We start from the raw sequence: 27,493 nt of genomic DNA, 5'->3' as shown, positions 1-27,493 counted from the left end.
ATTATATGTTAAATATTCTTGATTACAGATAAACATGAGTCTTTACAGGCTTTCTAACTCATGTAAAACATGTTGGGAAGTCTGAGGCCGAATGTCAGAGAAACTAAAATGTTACGTTCAACCACGACAAACCACGTCTTTTAAAATGCAACAGGAATGAAGATATGTCACTGTATGATGTATGAATGCTTAGAGCACTAGGTCACACACACACACACACACACACCTGGCCAAACTGGTTAGATGAGTAGATACAAGGAGTGTAAGAAGCCACACACACACACACACACACACACACACACAGACTAAGTTAAAGGTAGACAGCCACAGTGCAGCACAGGCTAACAGTGACAGTCCCATTTAACATTAAAGCAGGTGAGAAGGTGGAGAAGGTGGAGCAGTACACACACACACACACACACACACACACACACACAGTGTCAGGTAAACAAGCAGACGGCTGCGGCACGGCTCAGACAACAATCTATTAAAGGGCCTTTATCCTCTGCTCTACACACACACACACACACACACACACACACACACACAGAGAGGAAACAAGAGGGTTGTCCAACCAACTCAGCTTCAAGGTAAATGTACATATTTGTTTGATTTAGACTGTCTGTAATAATAGTAGTAGGTTTCAACATTCAGGTTTGTGTGTGTAAAGCTAAGCAGCGTTGGAGCTGTCTCTCTCTCAGCCTCATCTTAAAGCACTTCTGATTATTTTGCTTCTCGTCTGGAGGATTTGAGTGAAGTGAGATGTTAATGAGTGTGTGTAGGTGTGTGTCGTACATCCCATGCCAACCTGTGCTGTGTGTGTGTTTGTGTGCGGCCCTCTGAGTAACACTAGCGCAGTGAGGAGAGAAAGGAGCTTCTGTTCACTGCTCGGGGGTTTGTCTTCCTGTGTTTTGCATATGTCAGGGAAGGCATAGACACACATCACACAGAGCGGGCCTTGCTATTTAACAGGTGCTGTAGCTGCAGGCATCAGGTAGCTCCATATCTTAGTGCAGGAGGACGCAGACCACCCAGTGAGCTCATGTTTGATCATTTCTGACCAAGAAAACCAGGCTAGTTGCGATAAAAATAGAAAGTCAAGAATATATGATCAATTAATGACCAACAGGTCAGTCCTGAAGCATTTTTATTTTTTTTAATTGTCCACAACCATTGGTCCAAAGTCGCATGTTCAAAACTCTTAACCCAGTCTGCATGTCCATCATGATCTCAGCTCAAGAGTTACTCTCATTCCCACAAGTGTTTCTCGCCAACAAAACACTTTTTACACATCTCAAAGGAAGCTCATTCAACCACAACACTAGCAAATAGTGTCACTTTAGAAACATACAGTGGCCACAGTTACATGGTGTTTTTTAATTCGGAATTAGATATTCCGATTTAAATCATTCGGAATAAAAATGTTCTGCTTCGTGTTTACATAGTAATAGTAATTCCCAAATTGAGGTTTACATGAAAAAACGGTTTATTTGGCATTATTTAATTCTGCTTTAGGTCTGAGGGTTGGGAAGGGTCTGATTGGACAGGGGGCGAACATGACGTATCACGTCTACCGGAAAAAACACACAACAAACCTTTTATTTTTGGCTGTAACACAAAAGACCAGTTTCAGTTTGGACTGCGGAGCATAAGGGAGATAGGAACTAATCACCAGTAAAAAACTCAGGAAAACAATCACCAAGAATAAATATTTGCTCCCTGGTAAAGATAGTAGCTCTAACAACAGATAAAATGATCAACTTGGTGATATTACAGCCTGTGCAACAGTACGGGGACGCATTTGCTGTGCCTCCAGGTCCTAGTACCAGCCGTCCGGTGAAGCTTGTTCCGTTTAGCGTGTTTGCCGAGGTTCGTGTGTGTTTAATAAGTCAGTGTGAAAGTTTGCATGTTTATGCTTCTGTCCATCCACTCCTTTCATTATATCCATGTCTTTTAAGGCTCTTATTAAATAGTCCCGGCTGGAGTCCGGGCCGCCGCCATCTTGGATTATGTTGTCACCAGTGCGTCATCGCTGCAAGTCGCTCAAGTGCAGAACGACCCAAATGAACTTAAAGCGGAATTAAGCAAGTTAAGTGTTTACAAGAAAGATGAATTATCTAATTTAAAATTAAAATAGGAATAAACCAGCCACTTCATTTGGATTTAAATTCAATTCTGAATTAAATTAACATTAGGAATTAAGTGTTTACGAGGTCAGGTTGAAGAGGAATTAACTTTTATTCTGCTTTAAAGAGCAATTAAAGCTCTCATATAAACTCTGAGCACACTGAACTACATAATACTAACAACAAAGAGCATTACATAACATTGATCTTATTTTTTCAAGTTTGAATGATTTTTTTTCAGGTGAAAAAAGTATTTTAATATTAAATAAGATCTTTGCAACACGACTGAATCAGGAATGCATGCAGCAATTTACAGTAATCAAGAACATTTGTGCTTTTGCATAAGTACTTTGGGACAAAAACATTTAAAGATTACTGTAAACAAAAAAATGCAGAATCTCAGAAATCAGAATGTGGTCTTCCTCTCCTGGCTGCTCTTCTCTCTCTACCAACCTCACTCGCTGATCATAGTTGCAAAAAAAAAAAGAATCGGAAGTCACTCCTTTGTTTCTAATGAAGCCAAACACGGATCACCTGAATCAGTTTTTAGCTGAAAACTACACTACGCTGTGTTTGAAATTGCATCATGTTTTATTTACTTTTATCATCACATATGATGATATAATTTTCAATAGATTTCATTGTGGCTGCAGCAGACATTCCTCATGTATTTCCCCTAATTTTGTTTTGACCTGGCTTTTACCCGTTTTAAACAAAGTGTGTTAGCATTTGAAAAAATGTGCTGTAAAAGTTTAATGTTTGGCAGGTGGTGAACTCGTGACTGAGAAAAGAGTTCATGAATTTGGGGAATGAATGCATTTAGTGTGAAAGCAATGGAAAGTGATTCACAGTTTAGCCCACAGGGACTGTGTTAAGAGTTTTAAACATGTGACTTCAGTTTAGACCAATGCTTGTTAACAATCAAAATAAACTGTAAGTCACCAGCTTTCCTGTTGACACTAAATGCAACAACACACTGCTGCTCTGCTTTAGGGTGAATGACCATAAATGGGATGTGATGCAGCTGATAGGATGTCACAAGGCCTCATTCACAGCAGTACTGAGAGTTCACACTGACGACACAGGCAGAGTTAGTTAACATCATTATCATTATTATTGTTACGCACTAGGGGCTCAGGAACTGACTACAAAAAAGGGTACACAGAAATAGGTCCGGCTGTTGAGCCAAGGTACGTGAATAATTGACATTCACAAAATAATTTGGTTTTAGTATATATATTAAAGATATTTGGAGTCAGTATATATTTTATATATATTATTTAGTTGCTATTAATAATTAGATATAGACAAACAACAACAAAAATACAATTACAAAACACAAAGAAAATAATTTCCTATTTCAGAATTCAGCAGTCAAAGTTCAGTTCAAATTTAGTTTTCTTTGGTGTGTCTCAGCTCAGTTTGTTTGTTTGCGCAGAGTTGACATGCAAAGGGTTCCGCAAAGTTCTTTCACATTGGAAAAAAAATGGAAAACAAAAATTCCCAGGGTATAATCCAGGTTTTAGGTCTGAGTGCCAGAGGAAACAAAAAGATCAGATATTCCTAATGCGATGCAGCGGTGGTTGGGTGGTGGCTCGCCATCTAGTGGTTGAGAGTGGCATGTGATCCAGAACTAACAAAAAAAACCTGACCTATGAAACAAGGCCAACCACAATTAGTCAAAAAGCTAATAAAATTAGCATAAGTACCTTTTAAAGAAGAAAATAAATTAACCTTTGCACCCTTAAATAATTGGTAATTGTTAAATAAATAAACAGTTATAACTGCTATAAATCACAGCAGAAAAATCCATATCAATCGTAATCAATTTGAAGCTTCATTATATACATTCACTGTTCAAAAAGAAATAAAGTGCACTTTTAAATCAAAATCATTCGCTGTAAAACGATTCATTGTTGTTGACTTCTATAGAAGTCATTCAATTCATTCAAAAGGTCAAAGCCTATTCAACACCACATAGACGCTTAGGCATTTATTTCAAAAAGTAACAGAGATTGTCAAAACCTGTCAAAACTACAAAAAGCGAAGTATTATCTTAATATAATACTGTCTAATAAACAATTCGGCTTTGGTAATAAATTAGAAAGTAAAAAGATTATTTAAATAAAAAGTGCAAATGGTCAAACTGACCATGTGTGTTCCAGAGCTAATGCTAGCTTATTTTAGCAGGAATTTCAATGGAGTCTGGCATGACATAAATACACAAAATGCATAAAAAATACAACGTGGATCGACTCACCAATGAGGGGGGAGATGGTGGGGTTATAGAAGAATATATTCGTCCGGTTATTTTTGATGGATGGTTTGTTTAACCGATTATTTTTAATCAAAAAGCCAACCTGGTTGACACCACAGTGAGAGCAGCCATAGCAGCAGTAGCAGCTGAGCAATCAAGAGTGAGGGGGAGGGGCAAAGGAGCTTAAAGGCAGAGCGGGCCCATCACAATAAAACTATGACAGGAAGTGGGCTTCTCGTTCACATCGGTTACACTATCATTACACAAATTCCTCTGAAAGACGCCTCCACACAGTGGAGCAGCTCACTGTAGGAAGAATTCTGACAATGGAAACTTAACCAGAAATAGATGCTAATTGTTCCCAACCCACCAAGCACTCAGTGCTCTGTAGTGATCGTTTCACTGAGGATTGTCTCCAAGCTGCTCCATTCTAAACATAAACAGAGCTGCCTTAATCTTCTTTATGAGATCGTCTTTGAGGTGTTGTGAGAAAATATGTGACTGGACAAAATGGTGCCTCTGATGGTTGGCGTAACGTAACGCCCATGCTCCTTTGACCCTTTAATATTGAGCCTAAATGTGGTAATGGCCCAATGGGTCAGGAAGCATGCTTGTAGTTGGAGGATGACTGGTTCAAAACCCATTTGGGCCATCGCTGTGGGATGTTGAACAAGTCCTGTAACCCTAACTGCTCCCTGGGCGCTACTCCGTGGCAGCCCACAGCTCCTCAGGGAGGGGTTAAATGTAGGGAACTACTGTACGTATAAGACAATGGTAAATGTGATTTATCACCCCCATTTATCCTTAATTATACTAATCTTTCAGTATTTTTCCATCTGCCTCCAACAGAGTGAGCACACCCTGATCTGCAGAGTGTTTGGCATCTTTCACTCAATGGGTTTTGTGAATAAAGCTAAATTAATCCTTCAAACTGAACGTGTTTCTGTAACTCATTAGGGTCCTCGCTAGTGTAGTTTAATGTCGGGGCCTTGGCGCTGTGATTTTGATCCCCATACTCTGTGATGTTGCTTTTTTGCTTTGTTTTTTTTTCTTTTTTCATCAGTTCTTGCGCCAAAGGTTAAGAGGGACCTCGCCATGGCTGACAGCGAGTCTGACAGAGATTTAGATCATTTTTCCTGTTGCACACGAGCTAAAAATTCAGGTTTTTCCTGACTTTTTCACACATCGACCTGTCCATCTTTGCACTTCCTTCAAACTTGTAAATTGAATTAAAATAATAGCTTTATAAATATAATCATGGACCTGGTTAGTGAATAGTGTATGTCGTAAATGTATCTTTTCAAAGTAAGAACTCCTACTGTCCTTTTCACACTGGGAAATCTCACTTGTCCCATCAATAGTAATAATAATACATTTTATTTATAAGCACTTTTCAAAAAACTCAGACACTTTACAGTTAAAACAACTACACAAGTCAAGCTCAGATCATCGAAAAGCCATGGCCCACCTGAGTCTGAAGGGTAGCGGTAGAGTGAATTACGGAAAACCCTGGTCCCTCCTCAAGTCTGAATATGTGTAATATTAATAATTTGAACACTCTTAAAAAACTAAAGATCTCTGGAATAACATTACAAACACTGTTAGGTTAGAAATAGTAAACAAGCTTGTTGATGTTTATATCCCTCTTGACCCATGACCCCCAGGTTGTGCATGCACAGTTCCAGAATGTGAAAAGACTTATTGTTGCACACTTGGACACAAAAGGGACTACCAGGCGTGCATGGGTTGCTTTAACTTTTTAATCTGCATGACTGAGAAACACATACATCAGCTGCACAGTCTATTTAATACAGGCGAAGACCCCTGCAGCTACTTAGCTGCCCTGATGTTGCCTGTGTGCATCTTCTGCTTTGTAACCGTAATCACCATCCAATATAAACAGTGTGCTTCAACCGGCACATGAAGCGGATCATTCTACATGCACGCTCAAAGATGTAAATATTGTCTTGTTGGAATGGGTTCAGGCTTCGAGATATTGGCTTCATTCGGGTCTGACAGGTTCAGGCTGTGTTCTGTCGGGCCGGGTTTTCTTTTTTTGGCCCGCAACCTTTGCTCTGTAACCCATAATCACTGTCCAATATAAACAGTGTGATTCATAATCTAACAATTCATCTAATTTTCAAAAATTATTTTTGGCTGCACTAAATAGTGTTTCAGAGGGTTACATATTTTCTGTGTGGAGAGTGCCCCCGGACCCTCCTACAACACTCACGTCAGCTGCGCTCACTCGCTTTCCAAGCGATCCCCCTACGCTGTGAAAAATTCCTGGTGAGAACCCTACTCATGCTCCGATTCACTCGCATTCAAGCAAGAAAGTGAACATTTTCAATGTGAAATTCTCCACAAATCAAACTTTGAATTATTTGCTCATGAGCTGAGAAATTCTCTGTGATTTCTGCAAAACTCATGACCAGATGCTGGAAGTGGAAATTACAATGTTTATTAAAAATTCAACTTTTATTATTGGATATCAGCAGGATTTCTTTCATAGCATAAGATGTTAAAAACACAAGATGTCAGAAATAGTGACTGAGGGACTGAAACAGAGTTGTAGATTCTTTACCCTTAAAGATCTGTGTTCTGATTCTACTTGTTCTCTTTTTTCAGCCATCAAAACTTTAGCAAATGTACCTGGATTTTAGTTCACACAGACAAGCCAGAGGACACTTGTGCGAGAGGACATTGTGCGATTAGGGTCATTGGGAGTGAAATATTCAGTGATGAACCCCAAAGGCTGTCCAACCCTCTCCCAAAAAGTCCTCATTAAGGTTCCATGAGTGCGGCTGAAGTCATGCACAATGGGTTCACCTTTCACTCTTTAAAATTAGGCTTCATGTCATGTCGCAGCTTATTGTCCACTGGATCGTTCTAACTGCACCTTTTTAAAAGGTTTATGAGATGACTAAGTAAATGATGTTAATAACGTCAGCCAGCCTACTGAGTCATCCGTTCTGTTGTAAAATGACTATTTAATTTCTGACCTTGAAGTGTGCGTCATTATGTGAGAACACAGACAGTCTTTCTCCAATAATCTTTCAGTTCACACCTTTTTATTTCAGTTCATTTTGCTGGTCTTTCACTAATCAGACTCATTACAAGCCATTAAACTTCCTGAAATCATTCCAAACATGCTCAATACGGTTAATGATGGCATTTACTATTGTCATTAATTTCATATTCATACACAGCACAAAATGCACTGAAACAGAAACGCACTAACATCACGTGTGATTTCACGTCCAGCCGTTTGCTACACTTGCTAAAGCTAACATTAGCCGACCCGTTTTTTGAAAAACATTGTGGAAATGTGTGATATTGTCCAAAAATATGTATGTGAGGGTTTAGTCAATGTCATAGATATATTTCTATTTCAGAAGCTGAAGTCCATCATATCGCTTTATATTACGTCAGACTGTCTGATCGCCGTTTATGAAGAAAAACTGTTTAAATGTGAGATTTTCCCAAAACATGCACTTGATGCTATACTCATATATTCATATAGTTATATTCAGTGTCAGATTGCAATCTATGCTTGATTTTGTTTGATAAATTTCAATAAAATTAAATGAAATATTAAGAACAGCATTGCATTTCTGTTTCAAGAAATCGGAGGTCCTAAAATAAGAGTTAATAAGACACAATAGGGATGTCCCAATACAACTTTTTCACTTCCAATACAATACCGATATTGCAACCTTGGGTATTGGTCGATACCAATATTGGTCCGATATGACAGTGTTTCTCAATCATTCAATCAATCAATCAATCAATCAATCAATCAATCAATCAATCAATCAATCAATCAATCAATCAATCTTTTATTTGTATAGCGCCAAATCATAACCAATGGTATCTCAAGACACTTTACAGTAGAGCAGTCTTAAGGACGGACTCTTCATTTTATGGATACACACATGCATATATACGTATATACACATACATATGTATCCCACACCCAACATGAATTCATCATGGCGGCAAGGAAAACCTTCTGTTAAGCAGCAGGAACCTTGTGTGGATTCCATTCCTATGATGAACAGCCATCCACGTTATGCTGTGTTGGGTGTGTGTTTCTCAACCTTTTCTGTCTCATGTACTCCCCGAGGTCTCTCTTCAGATTAGGAGAACCCCTTCGTCACTCCAATTTAGTAACCTTTCTTATTAACAACCTTTAATGTTGTTAACATGTTGGCCTCTGAAATCTCCTACAACTTGAAAATGTCAGCCTGTACGTTTAACGCACACTAAATATCAATTTTGTGCATAACAATTATTGTATATCAGAGAATACATTTACCTCAAGTTTTAGTAATGTGCATAACATATTAGTAACAATTTAGTAGGATATTAAGGCCACAATAGTGTTTATTTCATTAATGCCATTTATTGTCATCGGGTGGAAAGAATGTTGGATGAGCATGTACAGTGTCTGAAATAGGCTTAAAATGACTTAGCATGTTGGAAATAGATTCATCAATGTTTCCAAGTACCCCCTGCAATGTGTTCAAGTACCCCTAGGGGTACACGTACCCCTGGATGGGAACCACTGCGATACGACATCAGCACGTATCATACATACTTTTATTACTTATTTTGTAGTGTGGAATGTTAGAAAAGGCTTGATCAAGTGATGTTACTCAAACAGAACAATAGTCAGCAACAGTAGGTATGAGAAAAACAGACCCATCTGTTATGAACCAATTGGTTACATACATTTTAACCTTCAACATAATATCTAATTAATATAATATAATATATATCATAGATTTTAGATGCAGTCCGATAAAATACGATATTCATTTTCTGGCTGATATCGAACCAATATCCGATATCGATATTGGATCGGGACACCCCTAAATAACTCAGGGGGCTGCTTGGCCTGATTACTTAACTTACTCTCAGATAACATCAAGCCTAGAACCTTTTACAGGATTTAAAACCAACAAAGTGTTCTGCATCCAAAGGCTGGTTTTTGAAGATATTGATAACAAATGTGTGTATTGCATTTATAGCTTATTCCCATTGACATTTACAAGGATAACAGTAATTGTATTAGTGTTAAATAAATAAACTAAGTACACTATAAACTGTTTATCCGATTGAAAACCAATCAATATGATCAAAGTTTGCTTCGTCAGTTGCCATTCCAGGTTAAAAAGGTACATCTTCTGACTTTTTGCCAAAAACCAGCAGAACCAAAGTAACCTCCAACTGTAGGATTATATAAAGTATTTATAATGGTATTTTTTCCCAAACATCAGTTTTTGACTCATGGAGCCAATAAATCATTGTTAATCAACATCTCCATGCTGTAGATGTCATTTATGTTTTTTTCAGTACTTTTAATTCTATTTTTAAATGCTAACAAGTGCTGTCTGGTTTTGCCTACGATTGTCTGGCCCTGACCATTGCTGCGCAGCAGCTATAATATATATATTTTGTGTTTATCTTTAAATAAAACAATGTTTGTAAATGGAAACATTCCCTTGTTTTTTTCACGTTATCTATCTGTAAAGCAACGCTAACAGAGCACTTGGTCTCTACGTGCTACGTGCACGTATCCTGTCGCCTGCACCATGTGGCACCCACTGCTCTTTGATATACCCCACACTTTTCTTTCCCCTCTGTGTCTTTTTTTCCCCTTTTAATATCGTCTGACATTCCTTACTTGCAAGCATTCACAGTATCACCTGTCCAGTGTTCACTTTTTTTTTCCTTTTGCAACACAATCTGATGTGTCCCTCAAACAACAAAAGGAACAGAGGAGGAGGAAGGGGAGATGTGTAGGGGGTGGTGAAGAGGATCAGAGGTCGCTCTGCCGCCTCGTATCTAAAGCAGTCCAGCACTTTCTTTATCTACCTTCTGTGGGGAAGAAAAGAATCCCACCTTCAATATTATAACCGGGCATTGATAAGGACGGCAATCACTACTCCTCTTTGCACAAAGGCAAGCTGATTCCTCAAGGGTGTGCTTGTGCGCGTGTGTGTGTGTACGTCAGAGTCTATTCTTTTTTGTAATTACAACAGTGCTGTTATGAGGAATAAACCTGACGAGTCTGCTGACGGATAAACAGACTAAACACTCCCTGAATATCAACACAAAAGAGATTGTCAATAAACAACCTCGTATTGCTCATGAAAAAGTCTACACGACTAGAAAAAACACAAAACATGTTGCTTTCACTTTGTTCATTCCAAAGGCTTTAGTCGTCCTAAAACGTGTTTCCTTTGAGCTTTGATGTTCGTTAAATCATCTGTTTTCCAATAAAACTTCACCTTCTCAAAAAATCTCTCTTAAAAAGCAGAAGCTTTTTACACTCCTTAACAGATCACATAAACTGAGGAAAACGAGAAGTCGTCTTGCTTCAAAAGTAGAATGTTATAGAAAAGATTGCATTTACCAGAAAATAAAAGAAAAGCTGTGCAAATATTTTAAGTTAATTTCTTTGCATAAAACAAGTTCTCGTGTCATGTCCCAATAATGAGCAAAGTACAGATTGCTTTCCTCCTTTGAATGTCGTCAGATTGTTGACCTGAAAATACAAAGTTTATTACAACACACCATTGTATTCCATCGTTTTAACGGTGCTTTTACATATGCTGTCCAGTGAACTCGGTGCGGTTCTGCAACATTGTAGCATTTTAATTTGGTCTGCTTTGCTTTCACACTGCTCTTTGCCAACCGCTCCAAACTTTCTAAACGTCACGCAAGCCAACGTATTAGACTCTTACTTCTGCTTTCTTCTTCTTCTTTACAGTGAAACACTGTCAGCACTCAGGTGGAAGAAGAAATTTACACTTCTGTCAGAAAAAATGGAGCAACGCAAAATCTTTGTAGTCCTGATGTCTACAGTTCTTCCGTCCATCTATGTGCCATTTTTATTTACTGCACACGCTCATTCCAACACACGTGCAATTGTGTTCATGTTTCCTTGTCCCCATGACGTTTGCGTTTGAACGTCACGTCCTGTTTTTGGTCCCACTTTGTATATTTGGTGGAGGTTTGCTTTCTTACAACAGTGTTTCTCAAATGGGGGTATGTGATGGCACTACAGGGGTACTTTAGAGAGAGAGAGAAAAATTTATAAATTGAAAAATTAAAAATATGCAGTTTTTTATTATGTTTATTTTTAGTTAAAAATGATAATCACACCGAATGTGACCAGCAACTTACAAAACGACAACAAAAACACACAAAATAGGAGAAAAATATACTGAATAATAAAAACAATAGACAAACAACAACAAAATACACAAAATGACACCGAACACACACACACACCAAGAAATAAAAATACTTAGCATACCAGCAACACATATAATGACAACAAAGATGCATTAAATGAGAAAAATACACAAGATCACTAGAAAATACACAAAAATAACAGAGAAACATACAAGGCGACAAACAACCGAACAACACCAAAAACACTCAAACATAATCATTTAAATAATACCAACAACACACAAAAAAATGACAACAAAAACACACAAAATAACACAAAAATATATAAATTATAAAGAACAGGCAAACAGCAAAATACACAAAATGACATCAAAAACACTCAAAATAATGATAGATATTATCTTGATTAGAACATGTTGTGTTGATCCCATCAGGAGGGAGATGATCCCAAATTATATAAACTATAGAAATAGATCTATTCAGGAGGCACTAAATACTGTTTTATTGCTCTTATTTACACAACTAGTACAGTGCCAGTCGGATGTATGTATTCATATAGTGGGCGCTTAAGTAGAGTTGTCAATTATGGTCATAACAATAACATACTCTGTAGCATTATAAAGGGGTATATTTGCAGGTGCAAAGTAAAATAGCGTGTGCAATTTCCCTGGTTTAATTCTATGGGACATGCACATGACTGTGTTGTATTTTTTTACTCATTTATATATACTAGTACAGTGCCCGTCGGAAGTATGTATTTATGTCAGAATCAGAATCAGAATCAACTTTAGAAGTTGTGTGGGAGCATAAGGGTTTTATTTGCGGGTGCAAAATGTGGGTGCAATTTTCCTGGTTTAATTCTATGGGATATGAGCATGATAAATGTGTTTGTTGTTTTGTTTTTTGTTTTTTACTCACTTTTATATTTTTTTGTTTGTATTTTTCTGCATTGTATGTTTTTTGGAGTCATTATGTGTATTTTTGTATCTTTCTGTTGTGCATTTTTTGTAGAATTATTGTTTTTGTTGCCATTGTAGTGATTCTGGAATCATTTTGTGTATTTTTTGTATAAATATTGTTTAGTTTTTGTTTTATTTTACTCATTTAGTATATTTTTATTATAAATACTGTGTGTGTCTCTCTCTCTACATCCATCTAGTACAGTGGGAGCATAAGTACAGTTGTCATTTATGGCCAAATGAGAATGTGTTTGAAGGATGGATGTACAAAGAGGTGTACATACAATGTAGTGTTACAAAGGGGTTTATTTGCAGGTGCAAAGTAAAATAGTGTGTGCAATTTCCCTGGTTTTATTTTTGTATAAATATTTAGTTTTGTGTATTTTGAGTCATTTTCATATGTTTGGTGTTTTTTCTGTAATGTATGTTTTTTTTGTATGTTTTTATGCATTTCTGTTGTCATTTTCTGTGCTTTTTGTATAAATATTGTTTAGTTTTTTGTTTTATTTTACTCATTTAGTATATTTTTATTATAAATCCATCTCCTCCGTGCACTCGCATTAGCCGTGTGTGTGTGTCTACATCCATCTCCTCCGTGAACGCGCATCAAATAAATAAATACCTTGTGTGTTCCCGTGAATGTTTGAGACGCTGATAACCAAACTCCATAGACATTGTAGCGCGAATCAGAAAAGTAACAAAACTGCGCAAAAAAAACGCAAAGCTCCAAACTACATGAGTGAGTAAGTAAATTAAAGTATTATCTACAATCTATTCAGAGAGCTGCGTGTCTCGGTCTAAACTATCTTCTTCTCTATCGCTCGTGTGTTTACAGCTGCTTAGCTGGCTAAGTTGGCTCTGGCCGCACATGTGACTCTTGCTCTTACTCTTGAGCTGTGCAGTGAAGATGGTGCGCTAGCGCCCCCTCACACCCTGAGGTCAAAAGTTGAATAGGTTTCATTTTGGGGCCGTACAGAAGTGAAATAAAATTAAAATAAACATTTTGAAATGACCAAATACTCCAAAATGACAGATACACACGGGTATTTGGAACTTGTCGACCGAGTTTCAGCTCGAACTGGCACTGCGTCGGGGAGATATTTGCTCCACACACACACATCCACACATCCCCACAGACCTCCCTTGAATTATAGTATAGATATATGTTTATATATAGATAATTATATTTGTACAATTATTGTTTTTTGTTGCATTTGTAGTGTGATTCTGGAGTCATTTTGTATCTTTTTTTTAGTGTAGTTTTTTTGCACTTCTGTTGTCTTGTTTATTTTTTGTATAAATATTTAGTTTTGTGTATTTTGAGTAATTTTCATATTTTTGTTGTCATTTGATGTGTGTGTGGGGGGGTGAATCCATTCTAAATTTATGCGCACCAGTCCATCTATGTGTACTTGCCTAACTTTCACTAAACTTATCTATTGTCAGTAGTTAGGTGTAGTGGCAGGTGTGTCATGAGTGAAGCTGCAGTAATCAGGTGACCTTCACTATGTAACATGTAAACACTTAGAACTGACTCAAAGCGTAACACTACAGTCACTACCACGCTATGGACGGTTGTCATGACACAGACTGTATCCGGACTAAATATTGGTCCGTTATACACGCACACACTTACATACCTGTACACGCCTGCACGTAGACGGTGATCGATAGTGTAGCGCATCTGATCGACGTGTGTGTGAGACTCTAATCACCTCCGTTGGTTTTGTCTCACACACGTGCTGCGGAGAACAGCAGTCGTTTCATCAAAAGAGAAGTCCACAGGAGCTCTGGCATACACCGGAAGTGAGCTGTGTAGTGAAATAGATGTAGATGGTGCGCTAGCGCCCCCTCACACTCTGAGGTCAAAAGCTGAATACGTTTAATTTCTGGGCCATTCAGAAGTGAAATAAAATGAAAATAAACATTTTGAAATGATCAAATTACTCCAAAATAACAGATCCACAAACTCTGGGGATTTGGAAGACGTTGACAAAGTTTCAGATCGAACAGGCACCGCGTCTGGGAGATATTTGCTCCAAGCGCACGCATACACACACGGATGGACACACACACTGACTTTTCTTGAATTATAGTATAGATGAGATTCTTTAAAATGTGTTACCACTCATTTATTCCATCATTATACTCTAAAGATGTTTTTTCATAGTATTCTGAGCAAAATGTAAAAGTTGAACATGGGGGGGGATTCAAAATTAAGAGAATAGGAGTACAAAAAATAGTTTGAGAACCACTGTCTTACATCATAAAAACTGCAGCAGGCACACTTTACAGCAGACCAGACTAATCCACACCAGATTAAAATGAGCTTTCACACCACCGCAAACGAACCAAACTGGTGCGGACCAAAGAGGTATAGGTCATGTCTTTAAAGACCAGATGCCTTACAGGAAAGCATTAGGGGTCAATCTAGAAGAGTTTCACCTGAACTAAAGCCAACTCATGTGCTGGGTTGACTGATCATTGGTAAAGCCTTCCTACCCACACGGAGGAACGTTCCAAAGCGTGCCTGAACACATGTTCAAAGTGAACCAATCAGAATGCTGATTCTCTCTCTATCTTTTTATGAACACCCTTAAATCTGTTTTTGACTAGTTAACATAGTTAGTTAACATAGCGTAGATTATACATTGGAGAATTTATAGTGTAGAGTGGGTGTGTCTTAACCAAATCCTAATTCATTGTACAATTCATTTACAGGAGTGTGTTGTTTTCCCATGCCTGCATCATATGACTGTAGTCACAATTTGTAAAAAAAAAAAAAAAAAAAAATCTAAAATCCAGCATATTTTTCCAAACTGTCCCACAAAGTTCTCTTTAATTACACAAATGTATATGTTTTGTGTAGATCCCACACGGACTGATATCTGTCACCTCTGTGCCATACATACATACATCATTAATACTTAGAAGTGTAAACTAGGGCACAATAATGTTTAAATTGCTTAAAATATGTGGCCCTCTTGAGATCAAACTGCTCTGTATTTGGTCCCTGAACTAAAATGACTTTGACAGGTCTGTCTTAAAGTACTTTTTTTTTGTTGTGTTTTGTTTTACAACTTCTAAGATGTTTGAATTTTGTCACCTGGAAACAAACGTCACTACATTAATTCACATGCTTTTCAAAATGTGCACCAAACACTTTACTCAGGTTTTGAAAGTTGCCTCAAAGGCTGACAGATGTATTTGTTTTCCTGAGCTGAGATCTATAATTACCAAAGAGGCTTTTTGTAAGGTGTCGGATTGAGATGTAACTACAACTTGAGTATTTCCCAACACTTTTCCTCTTCTCATTATATTGGCATTCAGAAGGAAACGTAGCTGACATCTCTCTTCCGTCTTCTGTCCACACTGTGAGATGTGGGCTGGAAGTAAAAGGCAGCAAATGAGCTCTGAAATACCAGCTCCGCACTAAAACACACTCAACATGACCTTTTGTTAACGGACAAATTGAGTTGAGGCCGGAGCACACTTCCGACTCCGAGTGAGGAAGGTTCTTGAATGTTGAATGCATTAAAACAAATAGGTTCAGTTTTCTTTTTGTTTCAAGGAAACACTAGAAAAAAAAATCCTATTTTATACTTTGTAGGAGAACTTGAGTTGCACAGTGAAGTGTTTATCTGACGTCAAAGCTGGTATCAGACATTTCCAGTCAGGTAGTGACCTTCATTTCCCATCCCCTTGGTGTGGGCATATGTTGAGGAACACTGATACTGAGAGTGTGATTTATTTTTAATTCAAATCAGGATTAAGGCATTGCTATTTATTGTAGCTACTGCTTTATTCTAATGTACAATTGATACTTTTAAGCAGTGCAATTATGTATAACAACCTGTCTGAAAATAGATGTTAGTGCTCGGCAGGGTTGGGGTCAATTATATTCGTAATTGATAATTAATTGCAATTATGACATCATTTAGATGAAAAAAGATATGTTGCTGTTGTAATTGTAATTGCATTGTAGTTGGTTCCTAGGACCAGCGGTGCTAGGAACCCTATTGTAATCGTAAGGATTATTGTTACCTTTTATTTTTCCCCCGGTAAAAGTAGTGCTGCAGGCTAAACCGTGCAAGGTAGGGCGATGCCCCTTGGGGGTTGGGTCCAGACCACCCCGTGTACCTTGGACGCAAAAATTCACATATATTCGCCAGCAGGTGGCGCAATAACAAAGGTCAACGCATTTTGGCCAATAACTCCCACACCGTTTGTTGCAAATTTAAAACCTTCATATCCACAGATTCCTTGAATAGCACTGAATCACCTGGGCTAGGCCACGCCCATTTCCGCCTAACTTTTCTGGGAGCAAAAACTGGAAAACCTACTTTTTCGAACTCCTCCTTGGGGTTTTGTCCAATCAGCGTGGAACTTGTCACGTAGAGTCTTCAGTTGGACGTGATATACAGTTAACAAAATGAGTTTGTTTGGGTAAATTATGCGCAAATTATTAATGAGTAAAGTTTTCTCGCTAGCGATAAAAATGCAAACTGGCGCATATCTGGGTCAAAATAAATGCTAACACCAAATCTGAGATCCTTAGTTGGCATGTGACTGTGAGGAAATGCGCCAAATTTGAATGATGTAGTCCACGAGTGGGCGCTACAAAAAATGAATATTTATATCTCTTAATTGGCACGACCAATTTTTACCAAATTTGGAGGGTATGTTCTTGGGTCTTTCCTGAGGCGATATCTCAAAGTAATTTGCGATTGGTCAAAGTGGGCATGGCTAATGACATCATAACACATAAATAAACAAACATTTATTACTGCTGAATTACTATGTTGAGGGCAGTGAAATTTACAGGGTAGATATAGAAGACCACGACACCAAAAATTGCGCCACTAGGTGGCGCTATAATTGCAAAAACATTTTGGCCTTTAACTTTCACAATTTAATTCACATCTTCATAAAATTTATAGCCACATGTTCCCTACATAGATTCGCATCATCTGACATAGGCCACGCCCACTCTCACAGCACATTGCTCTTTGTAAGTCACTGCATATCAAAAACCTACTTTTTCAAATTCCTCCTTGAGGTTTTGTTTAATCGGCATGAAACTTTGCACGTAGAGTCTTCAGTTGGACTTGATCTAAAGTTGATAAACTAATTTTGTTGGCTCAAAATATGCGCGAATACTTACTGAGTAAACTTTTCTAGCTAGCTATTAAAACGCAAACTGTTGCATATCTTGGTCAAAAATAATTGCGACCACCACCAATTCTGAGATCCTTGGTTGCCATGGGACTGTCGGTGTATGAGCCAAATTTGAATAACATAGGCCTCTAGGGGGCACTGCAATTATGAGAAATTTATATTTCCTAAATGGCACAACCGATTTTTACCAAATTTGGTGGTTATGACCTTGGGTCGCTCCTGAGACCGTTTCTCGAAGTTAACCGCGATTGGTCAAAGTCGGCGTGGCTTATTACCACATAACATATAAATAAACAAACCTTTATTTCAGCTGAAGTAATATGTTGAGGGCTGTGAAATTTACAGGGTAACTATAGAAGAGCACACAGATCACACATACCAAAAAGTGTACCACGAGGTGGCGCTATAATGGGTGCAAAAGCATTTTGGCCTGTAACTTTCACACTTTAAATCACATCTTCCAAAACTTCATATCCACCTGTTCACAGCAAATGGCCCATTGGCCTGTGTCCTGACGCTCGCCCCAAGCCGGTCATCCTTCGTGACGTACGGGAAGGCTTGGCCCCCTTTCATAACTGCTTGCAGTTCTAGTTTGTAATTATATTTGGCATGGAAATTCTATAAAAACCATTGATTCCAATTAAAATACAAACCTTTGGAACCATGTTGCAGTTCTTTGGCTTATTCATACGTAGTTATCAATTATTAACAACTTCTCCCACTGATTGTCACTTTTCTTGAGGATCATTTTACAATTCTTTCCTTTCTTTTTTTTTTAATCTAGGTGGTATACTGACACAAAAAGGCTCAGACGACCAACACCAAAAATAATAAAACCAATATTTTTCTTGGAAAAGGAAGCTATATGTTAAATATATTATGAATGTTAATGTGCTTTGATACAACTAAATATATTACTAAAACAAACTACAAGGAAACCACACAAAAATTATGTTAATCATGCAGATATGTTACAGTGCCAGACAGCATTTTACAGAGGACTACTAAGAGACCCAGTGCCCATACTACTGGTAGTTGGTACATTTTCAATAAAAAAAATGATGCTAAAGTTAGCAACTAGCTGTGAATTTTAGCATTTTTTTTTTTTTTTAGGCCTGCTTCTTTTTTTTCTGATCACTTCAATAAATCACATCCAAACAGAACCAAATGTAAGTAGAGGGAAATTCTGTTTTCAGCGTTTCAGTAATGAACCATTAAAGACCTCTAATAAAACAAGTATGATGAGATTTGAGTAGCATGTCCTTGTAGTGCCAAAAACAAACAGTATATAATTAGAATATAAAAGCACACAATAAATAACAACATACAATCAACACTGATCAGAACAGAATGAAAGTTACATATTGCACAGGAATGAGTTGCAAGTTATTGCACTGGTATGAGATTATTGCTATTGCACCGGAAAAGATGTTTTCAATCCGTAAAACTATATTTTCACGATCTGCAGCACATTTGGTTTTGAGAAAGAAAGCACAGCGTGGTTCTGGAAGCAGGTCGTTCTGCTGCTGATCCAACCATCATCTTATTTTCCGGCACTCAGAGTTCCTGCTCACACGGAGTTTAAGGCAGGGCGTTACACACTTAGACATTTCCACTCGTTCACTGCTACAGGCCATTTAGGGACTCCAATGAAGCTGACTTCAGATTGTGGGAAGAATTACTCCGAGAAACCAGAACATGCAAACTCCACAGAGACATGAGCAAATAAATTTACTGTAAGGCACAAAACACAAACTATTTGACATTTTTCTACACTTTTGTGCTGCTCGTTCACCTTAATATTACACGTTATTTGTCAGACTTATTGGCTGGGGTGAAAGGTGTTTCCTGATCCCTGATTGGCTCCCATGGCTGGTTTTCACAATTCAAACATAAATAAAAAAAAAATCCAGATCACTCTTAACATCGCTAATAAGCTCTGAACTACCCTAAGGTACAGGATTGGGTTGGTTACAGCTTTCTACCTCAGTTCTCTCATAGCAAACAGAAAGTTGAAAGTGAAACATTCAGCCAATGATGTTTGTTGGCAGAGGTAAAAGTAATGGATTACAAGTACTCACATTACTGTTATTGAGTTGCTTTTATGGGAACATTTTTCAATCAGTAATTTTCCTTGTACTTGAGTGCATTTTAAAAGAAGTAAAGTCATTTGTTACATTTCTACACCCACTTTGTTACAATTCTACACCCACCCTTCAATAAGAAGTCAAATTACAACATGACTCAATTAGGAACACATCACATTATCACATTAATAAAGCTGAAGAATCAGGGCTGGTCTTTACTGGTCTGAGGGAAATTGCCAAGTCTGAGACAAGACCAAGACTTTCAGAATGTGGTCTACAGTACAGATCTATAACTATACTACTGTATATTACTATCACTAACTAAAAATAATAGATCAGAAACTGAACCTTGTTTGTATTTTTTCTGATAACATTAGATTATAGATAAAATGTAATTACTTTTAAATTGTGATTGCCTGTTATGTTAATGGTGATGAACTGAATAAAGTCACAATAACCCATTTTTTAAATGTCGTCTTTTCTAAATGACAAAAAAGCTCAGGCAGTTTCATGAAATGTCTCTCATGGGATGAATTCAAATTAGATTTTTTTGGAAAACACTTTAACCGCCTCGAAATAGAAACGTCTTGTCAAACTGTTTTGCAAAATAAGTTTGCGATACTTTGTTTGCACGTTACACATCAAAGGTTCAAGAAGTGTGTGTGCACATGATGAGAGCGCACGTAGATGTCTGTGCCACCAAACAGGCTCTCGCGCTGAAAAGCAGCCTCTCATCTAGAAGAGCTTAAACTTGTCATAAATAATTTGGACTGTAAGTTTCCACTTTTGGAGAAACTCTTAATATGCGTTAATGCCTTAAAGAAGACCACAGGGTAACACAGACGTACACATGGCGCTTGTCTTTTCTGATTTCATGATCAGCCACATGTACTCCCAACCACACTTTCATCAAAGACCACTTTGTGTCCATTTCCCTCCGTCCCCCCAACCCCTCCCAGCCAATTTGACAGTTCCATTAGGGACCATTATAGAAGTTATGAAAAGCAGCGACAGTATTTCTCTCCTGCTGCTGAGAGCGAGTGTCATGAATAAATCCTGGGATGGTAATGGCAGGCCTGATGGGGCTTAAAGCAGCACGTACATTAGTGTGAGTGTGTTCTCTTTGTAAAAACCCCAGTGTATGATTGTAGTGACGGTGCCACGCCCCCTTCAGAGCATGCAATGATGTGTTGCTCTGTATGTGAATTATTTCCTTTTCTCAGTTTCACATTTTTGCACTTCTTTGACAACCACCTCATTGCTCCATGATACACAAATCCATATGTTATCCCTTAAGATGAAAACCTCTTTTTATTTGTGCTTAAAAACAGAAAACTTTCCAATCCTAGTGTTAGCTATCTGTTGTACTGAGGTTTTCACTGTGTTTACCCACAGTTGAGATGTATATGATGAGAGGTGAAAATAACAGATTACAAGTACTCAAGTTACTGTAATTAAGTTGCTTCTATGGGTACTTGTACTTTTTTGATTATATTTCTAAACCAGTAATGTTGCTTAAGTACATTTTAAAAGAAGTAAAGTAATTTGTTACATTTCTACACTAAGTAAATTATTATTATTTGTTTTAAAATGATCAGCAGACACTGTGAAACTACAAAATAAAAAACAAAATGAAATGACCAGACAACAATCAAATGCATCACATCATAGCCAGATTAAACCTAATGCACTGCGCACTCACTTGTTTTTATCAGTTTTAGAGTTCATATATGTAGCTATATTTAGAGCCTGATAATTGTATTATTTTTAATTGCATTCATTGGTGTTATTTTACCGAAAAAATAATTGACTTGTATTTCATACAGATGCCTTTGTGGAAAATAAATTAAGTTCTAATTGTGCCAGATTTGGTCTCTTCCATTTATACATGAGATGTTTACTGTATGCAAGGGAAATGTGGCAAGATTTATTATCATAAATAAACGTGTGGGGTGAAAGTAACTTGTAACTTTTTCTTTGATTACTATTTCATTGACCTACTTTTTACTTGTACTTGAATATTTTATCTATGACTTACTTGTACATGTACTAAAGTACAATTTTAATCAAATGACAGTACTTTTACTTGAGTAGGAGATATCAGTACTCTTTACACATCTGTATATGATGCAGTCCTTTGTAGAAAAGTGAGAGGCAGAGACAGATCTAAGGTGTTTGAGGTGACCTTCATGTAGAAAGTACATCTATGAGAAAGAAGATGATGTCTAGGAACTTTCTGTTACATGTTCTCCCAGTGCTTGTGTGGGTTTTCTCCCAGTACTTCCTTCCAAAATCCAAGAACCAGTATGATGGGTTAACTGGAGTTAATAAGATTGAAAAAGCTGTTCATTTCTGAGTTGGTTCAGTAAAGGACTAACATCCTGTCTGATGTGTACCCACCAGGGTTGGAGTCGGTTACATTTTTCAGTTGCATTTATGTTTTCAATTACCCATGTTCAATTACGATTAGGGTGATTAAGCATATAATCATCTTTATAATTTTTTTTAAATATCACATATTGCACGCATTGGTGTTCCTCTGGGGTAAATTTGACCCCAAGCTGTTTTAGCTGTGTAAAATCTGTCTGTATGTGTGACCCATGTGTGACCTTACATCCCCACACCTGTAGGTGCAGAGTTGATACTTTTGAGTTGATACATGACATGGAACAGCTCTTTCACAGTGAAAGTGAGGAGAGGATGTGTCTGAGTCAGAGGACTATAGAGAATAACCCCAAATATGTTACACAAAAGAAAAAAGTAAATACACATATTTATGAGAGGAAATATGGTTCATCCGTGAATGTGCACCCCAAATTAGAAAAGATATGGATGAAAGATTTTCAAGATACACTAACTGGTCATGGTGGCGCTTCAGGAAAGGTCATATCATCACTACAACCAGGGTTTATACTATTGTGGTCATTAATGTTGTCAGTGAATTTGAGAAGATTTTGTTTCTGACAGATGATCAGATGATGATGACATTCTGTTAGATAAACTGTGCAGTGTTAAACTATTTCATTAGAAAGCTAAAGACAAACGTGTTGTTTTCAGTTGAAATTAAAATAAAATGTCACGTTGTTCACTTATCTCATTGTGTTGCACCTGTGGCAAGTTACAGAAAATAGGAATATTTAAAAAGGGAGCAAAACACGTATACAGTATGTCCACCCCTGAGTATGAAACATTTGTGTTAGTTATGGTTGTAAAGATCATTCTTACAATGTTTATTTAATGATGGGAACTTTTTATTTGCAGTAAATGTTTCAAACCCATGAATTGCATGATTTTCAGTTATTTATGTACAAAATATTCCTAATAAATGATATTTTATGGGGAGTTTTCTTGATAAGAGAATAATAGGAACAAGTTTGTGAGCAAATAATGACGACACAAACATGTCTAAATCAAAGATGATGAACAGTCGAAAGTAGAAAATAAAACAGACATCAATTCACAAATGATAAATTTAAGGGGTGGGGGGGCACATCCCTATTATTTAAAAGTGCTAACAGCAGTTCAGCGTCTGTGAATGTTACACTAAGTGAACAATCATGGCTGCTACATGGTTATAAAAATCCCATTTCAACTTTGTAGAGCTATTTGAACATAACTGCAGCTAGATCTAGTACTGCATTCATGTTAGCTTCGTCGTTAGCCACTTATCATTCATGACTCTCTGGTGCAGGTGGATAAGGCACTGAAGGACATTACTTGATTTGCAAAAGGAAAATGTTTTACACAGTTTAACATTATCACAGTTCATTCCAATGTAGGGATGTATTCTTTGAAAATGTACCTATTTACCGTCTTTCATTTAAAACATCACAGCTGCTGTGGGTGTGAACAAATACCATCAAAAAAATGATGATGATGATGTTGATTATATGTCATTAGATGGTCAGAGAAAGTCAAACACAATGCAAGACACCAGGGTTGGGGTCAATTACTAATTGATTATTTTTCATTTTCAATTCCAGCTTCAATTATCCATGTTCAATTACAACTCGATTATGATTACGGTGGCCGGCATTTTTTCCAATTACAATGATCATTTTCCCCCTAAAAGCCAGATACAATTACGTTCCCAAATATTTAAGTTCAAATTTAATGAATTACAATTACTGAGCTTGAAATAAATAACCCCATAAAACATAATCTTGTGTTAGCTTTCTGTTAGCATTTCTTATGATTAGGGATCAGTTTTGACAAAATTCCAAATTGTTTCCATTTTATGCCTTACTAAAACCTTATCTCATTAAAAAAAAATCCAAAAATGTTCAATTTGTAGGCCTTACTATAGCCTCAGTTGAAATGTGCTTATCATATTTGAACTGGTTTTTAGGGTCTTATTATAGGCTTATTTAAGAAAAAAAAAATATCAAAAATGTCTCAATTTTTATGCCTTGGCACTGACAGTTTTTATAGAAGTTCCATGCCAATTTCAATTACAAATTTTCAAATACAATTAAAATAATTCTAATTAATTACTGATTATGCGATTACAATTATAGTTGAACTCAACCCCAAATGATCAATTCAAACAGTTGAACACCGACAATAACAAATTAGCAAAGAAACCAACTAACTCATATATATTTTTCAAATTCAGTTTGTATTGACATGAAAAAGCTAATGAGAACAACATTCTCTGCTCACGGTCACGTCCATTGCTCATACTCAACACTCAGTAACAGTCGTAGACCTTGACTCTCATGTTTTTCACTGAGAATATACTCAGCAGTCTCTTATATTCCAGCATAAACTCTCTTCTGCTGTGTTTCTGAGCACAGACGTGTCTGATGATGCCAACAGCTGGACACATGGTGTGTAATCAGCACCTGTACCTCAGTATGGAAGTCACAGGTCAAGCATTGGATCTTTAACTGCTTCTTCCTCTCAGTGGCTGACACACACACAGAGTGGATTAAAGCCTCATCCGTAACACTTCACAGTAATCCATCTGTGCCTACTTACCATTTGTATGCTCCCATCGAGGCCGTGTGTAGAAACACACACTTCAAAAGGATGGGCTCCATGTTTTTTTTTTTTTTTTTCAACATTATTCCTTCTCCAACACTCAGACTAGTGCAACAAATGGATCTTCATCTTCCATAAACGCGCTCCATTTAATTAGTTTTACATATACTTTGCAATTAGGATTTATGTTTGGAGTTAAACTGCCAGCCGACTAATCGCGTCACATTAAAGTCCACGTTTAGGTACGGCTCAGGTGTTCAAATAAAACCATGGTTAGCTCTTCAATTGGAACCATCTAAATGTCAAATTATCCATATGTCGATGATTTCAATGACCCTTAATCAAGAATAACAGCCATAAACTGTTGTTTCAATTCCATTTGTTAAAGTAAAAAGGTCATGAGAAATAATCCCCAGACATTGTCACAGAGTATTGCTGCGTTTAAAGCTCGGAACAATAAGTTTATAGACCTAATAAAAATATTATTCCTATCTGTACTTGATGTGTTTTTTATCTGTAAAAATCTTGCACATTCACCCTTACACCCAATACAGACAATAGTGGATATGTTCAGTGTTTTGTCTTCTAGAATTTAATGAATGTGCCAAAGTGAGAACAAGTAAACTCCTCTAAGTTTAGCAGTCTGTCCCTTAATGATAGCTGCTGAAGTTAAAGGATCAAACAAAGCTTGTTCTGATGTAGTGTGTGACGTATCTTATCATCCAGTAATTATCAATAATTGACTGATCATTTACTCAGTTTGATGCTGCTGCTCTTTGGCGTGAGACTCCGTCCTGATTTGTTCAGCAGAGAGACTTTGTTTTGTCTTTAGAAACTCAGTCAGACGTATTAGACTTAAAAACCTTAAAACAAATTAAAATCAAAAATATAGTTTTTCTAAAAAAGCATTGCTGCAGAACACACATCATTTAAACAGATTAAATCTACACGTACACTGACAGAGGCAGGTGGGAAAGGTTGACTAAGGGAACTATTTGTGTTTGAGGATAATCGGCTTTTATGAAACCCAGAGTTTTATTTGGGCTGAATCCTGCCAAAGCAAGATTCAACACCTCCCAGATTTCGACCGACACATATTTGAGTGGATCCAACACCTCGTTTTTTATTTATTTATTTTTTTCAGCACCTCATTTGCTTGTAGGTGTTTTGATTACATTTTGAAGTATTATATTTGGACATTTGTGCCTTTTATTGAGATGAAATCACTGGAAATTTCATTGTACACACAACATTGAATGTAAAAACTGAGCGCGAGTGAGGAAGAGAGGAGAGAGTCAAGCCACGCCCCCACGCTACGTATGAAAAGTGTGACTTTCCACAAAAAATCATTCCTCTGTCAGCTTGGAAGACGGTAGAAAATGGCTGAGAAAAAAAAGCAGTTGGATTTAAAGAGTTCTTTAAGCCAATAAGTGAAGCTAAGCCTGATGTAAAGAAGACCAAGGTAGTTTTGGTGGAAAGTGTGGAGCTGAACAACAGCAGCACTTAGCGTAGAGAGTAACAGCCCGTGTAGCGGTGATGCTAATACAGTAGAACCTGCCTCTAACAGACAGAACACAGGAGGAGAACTATCCAGGGGACATGAGGAGAACTCAGGGACTGAGAGAAGACGAGGAGACGACGGGGAAAGTTCTGCTATGGACACTAAGACAGAGGCTCGGATCAAAGCCAAGATGAGCTGCTACTCTAGGCTTATGAAAGACAAGGCAGGCCTCGGCTGTGAAATATGTAAAAATGTTGCCAGGATACAACATTTTCCATGGCTGTTTTTTTTTGGCTGTTTTGGACAAATAAAAGCACACGTTATAGTTTCATTTTCTGCTGTGATACTGATTCATTAGAGGAAGAAAGACCTTATATGAGTCTAAAAGTTTGTAAATATTTGTATTTGTGGGTTTTAATGTTCTGAAAGTTTAGTGAACTTTGTGATGAGTGGGTAAATTAGCAGTTATTTTACGCTGTCCTGGCGCTGAGACATGGCAGATGTGACAGCTGTCACTCAGAGTGAGAGACGGATGCGCTCTGTAACGGGCGATTGTCCGTGCTTCTTTAATGCTGATTCATCATTCTTTGAATAAACATTTAGGTTAAATGGTTGTTTATGTTCACTTGATATTATCGACCCATTTAGTTAGCAAAAGGTGCTTTAAAAATGTTTTGTTCCGTGACATTTTTGTCTCTCTCTTACTGCCAGAACACACGGCCGGTTTTCTGAAACCTGATGATTTACAAATTAAACAATGATGAAGCCAAAGCTTTAGTAAAGAAGCAAATCAATAATAAATATTCTGACTCCTCGTTCTGAAGTTTTAACCGTTTTAAACCCAAAGTCAATTACAGCTAAAAGTATGACAAATTGATTTGGATCACTTCTTCTTTTCTTGTCTTCTGTTGGAACAGCAAAGACTTTTTAATTCCTCCTGGGGAGGCAGGCTTCAGGACTACTTTTTATCAGTAGCGTGTAAGGACTTATAAATATGTCAAACCTTTGCCTTTTTCAGTAGGTGACTATATGACATCATTAAACTTTGTGCTCAGATTCATAGTCTGCTCTGCTGGTTATCCTGCACACAGAGACTTTTCAAGGACATGTTTCAGTGAGGCTCTGTGAGCTGCTCTTAGTGTCATCATCTGAGCACGTTCCTTCTTTTGATTTAGTCAAACTGTTTAAAACATTAG

The 27,493-nt window shown here is 37.3% G+C and overlaps 1 protein-coding gene across 5 annotated transcripts in view; it reads left to right on the top strand.

Annotated features, from left to right (window-relative positions):
* Nucleotides 1–326: 326 nt before the first annotated feature.
* The window catches only part of naaladl2 (N-acetylated alpha-linked acidic dipeptidase like 2), a 703,949-nt gene continuing 676,782 nt past the window's right edge, over nt 327–27,493 (top strand). For all 5 annotated transcript variants that reach the window (XR_003673909.1, XM_028444647.1, XM_028444645.1 and 2 more), the window contains exon 1: nt 327–590. The gene's annotated coding sequence lies outside the window, so the exon portion shown is untranslated. The remainder of the gene's footprint in view (nt 591–27,493) is intronic.

This window comes from Gouania willdenowi, chromosome 4 (assembly GCF_900634775.1).
Source record: "Gouania willdenowi chromosome 4, fGouWil2.1, whole genome shotgun sequence".
Classification (NCBI taxonomy): domain Eukaryota; kingdom Metazoa; phylum Chordata; class Actinopteri; order Blenniiformes; family Gobiesocidae; genus Gouania; species Gouania willdenowi.
This window is presented reverse-complemented; position numbering and strand designations above follow the sequence as displayed.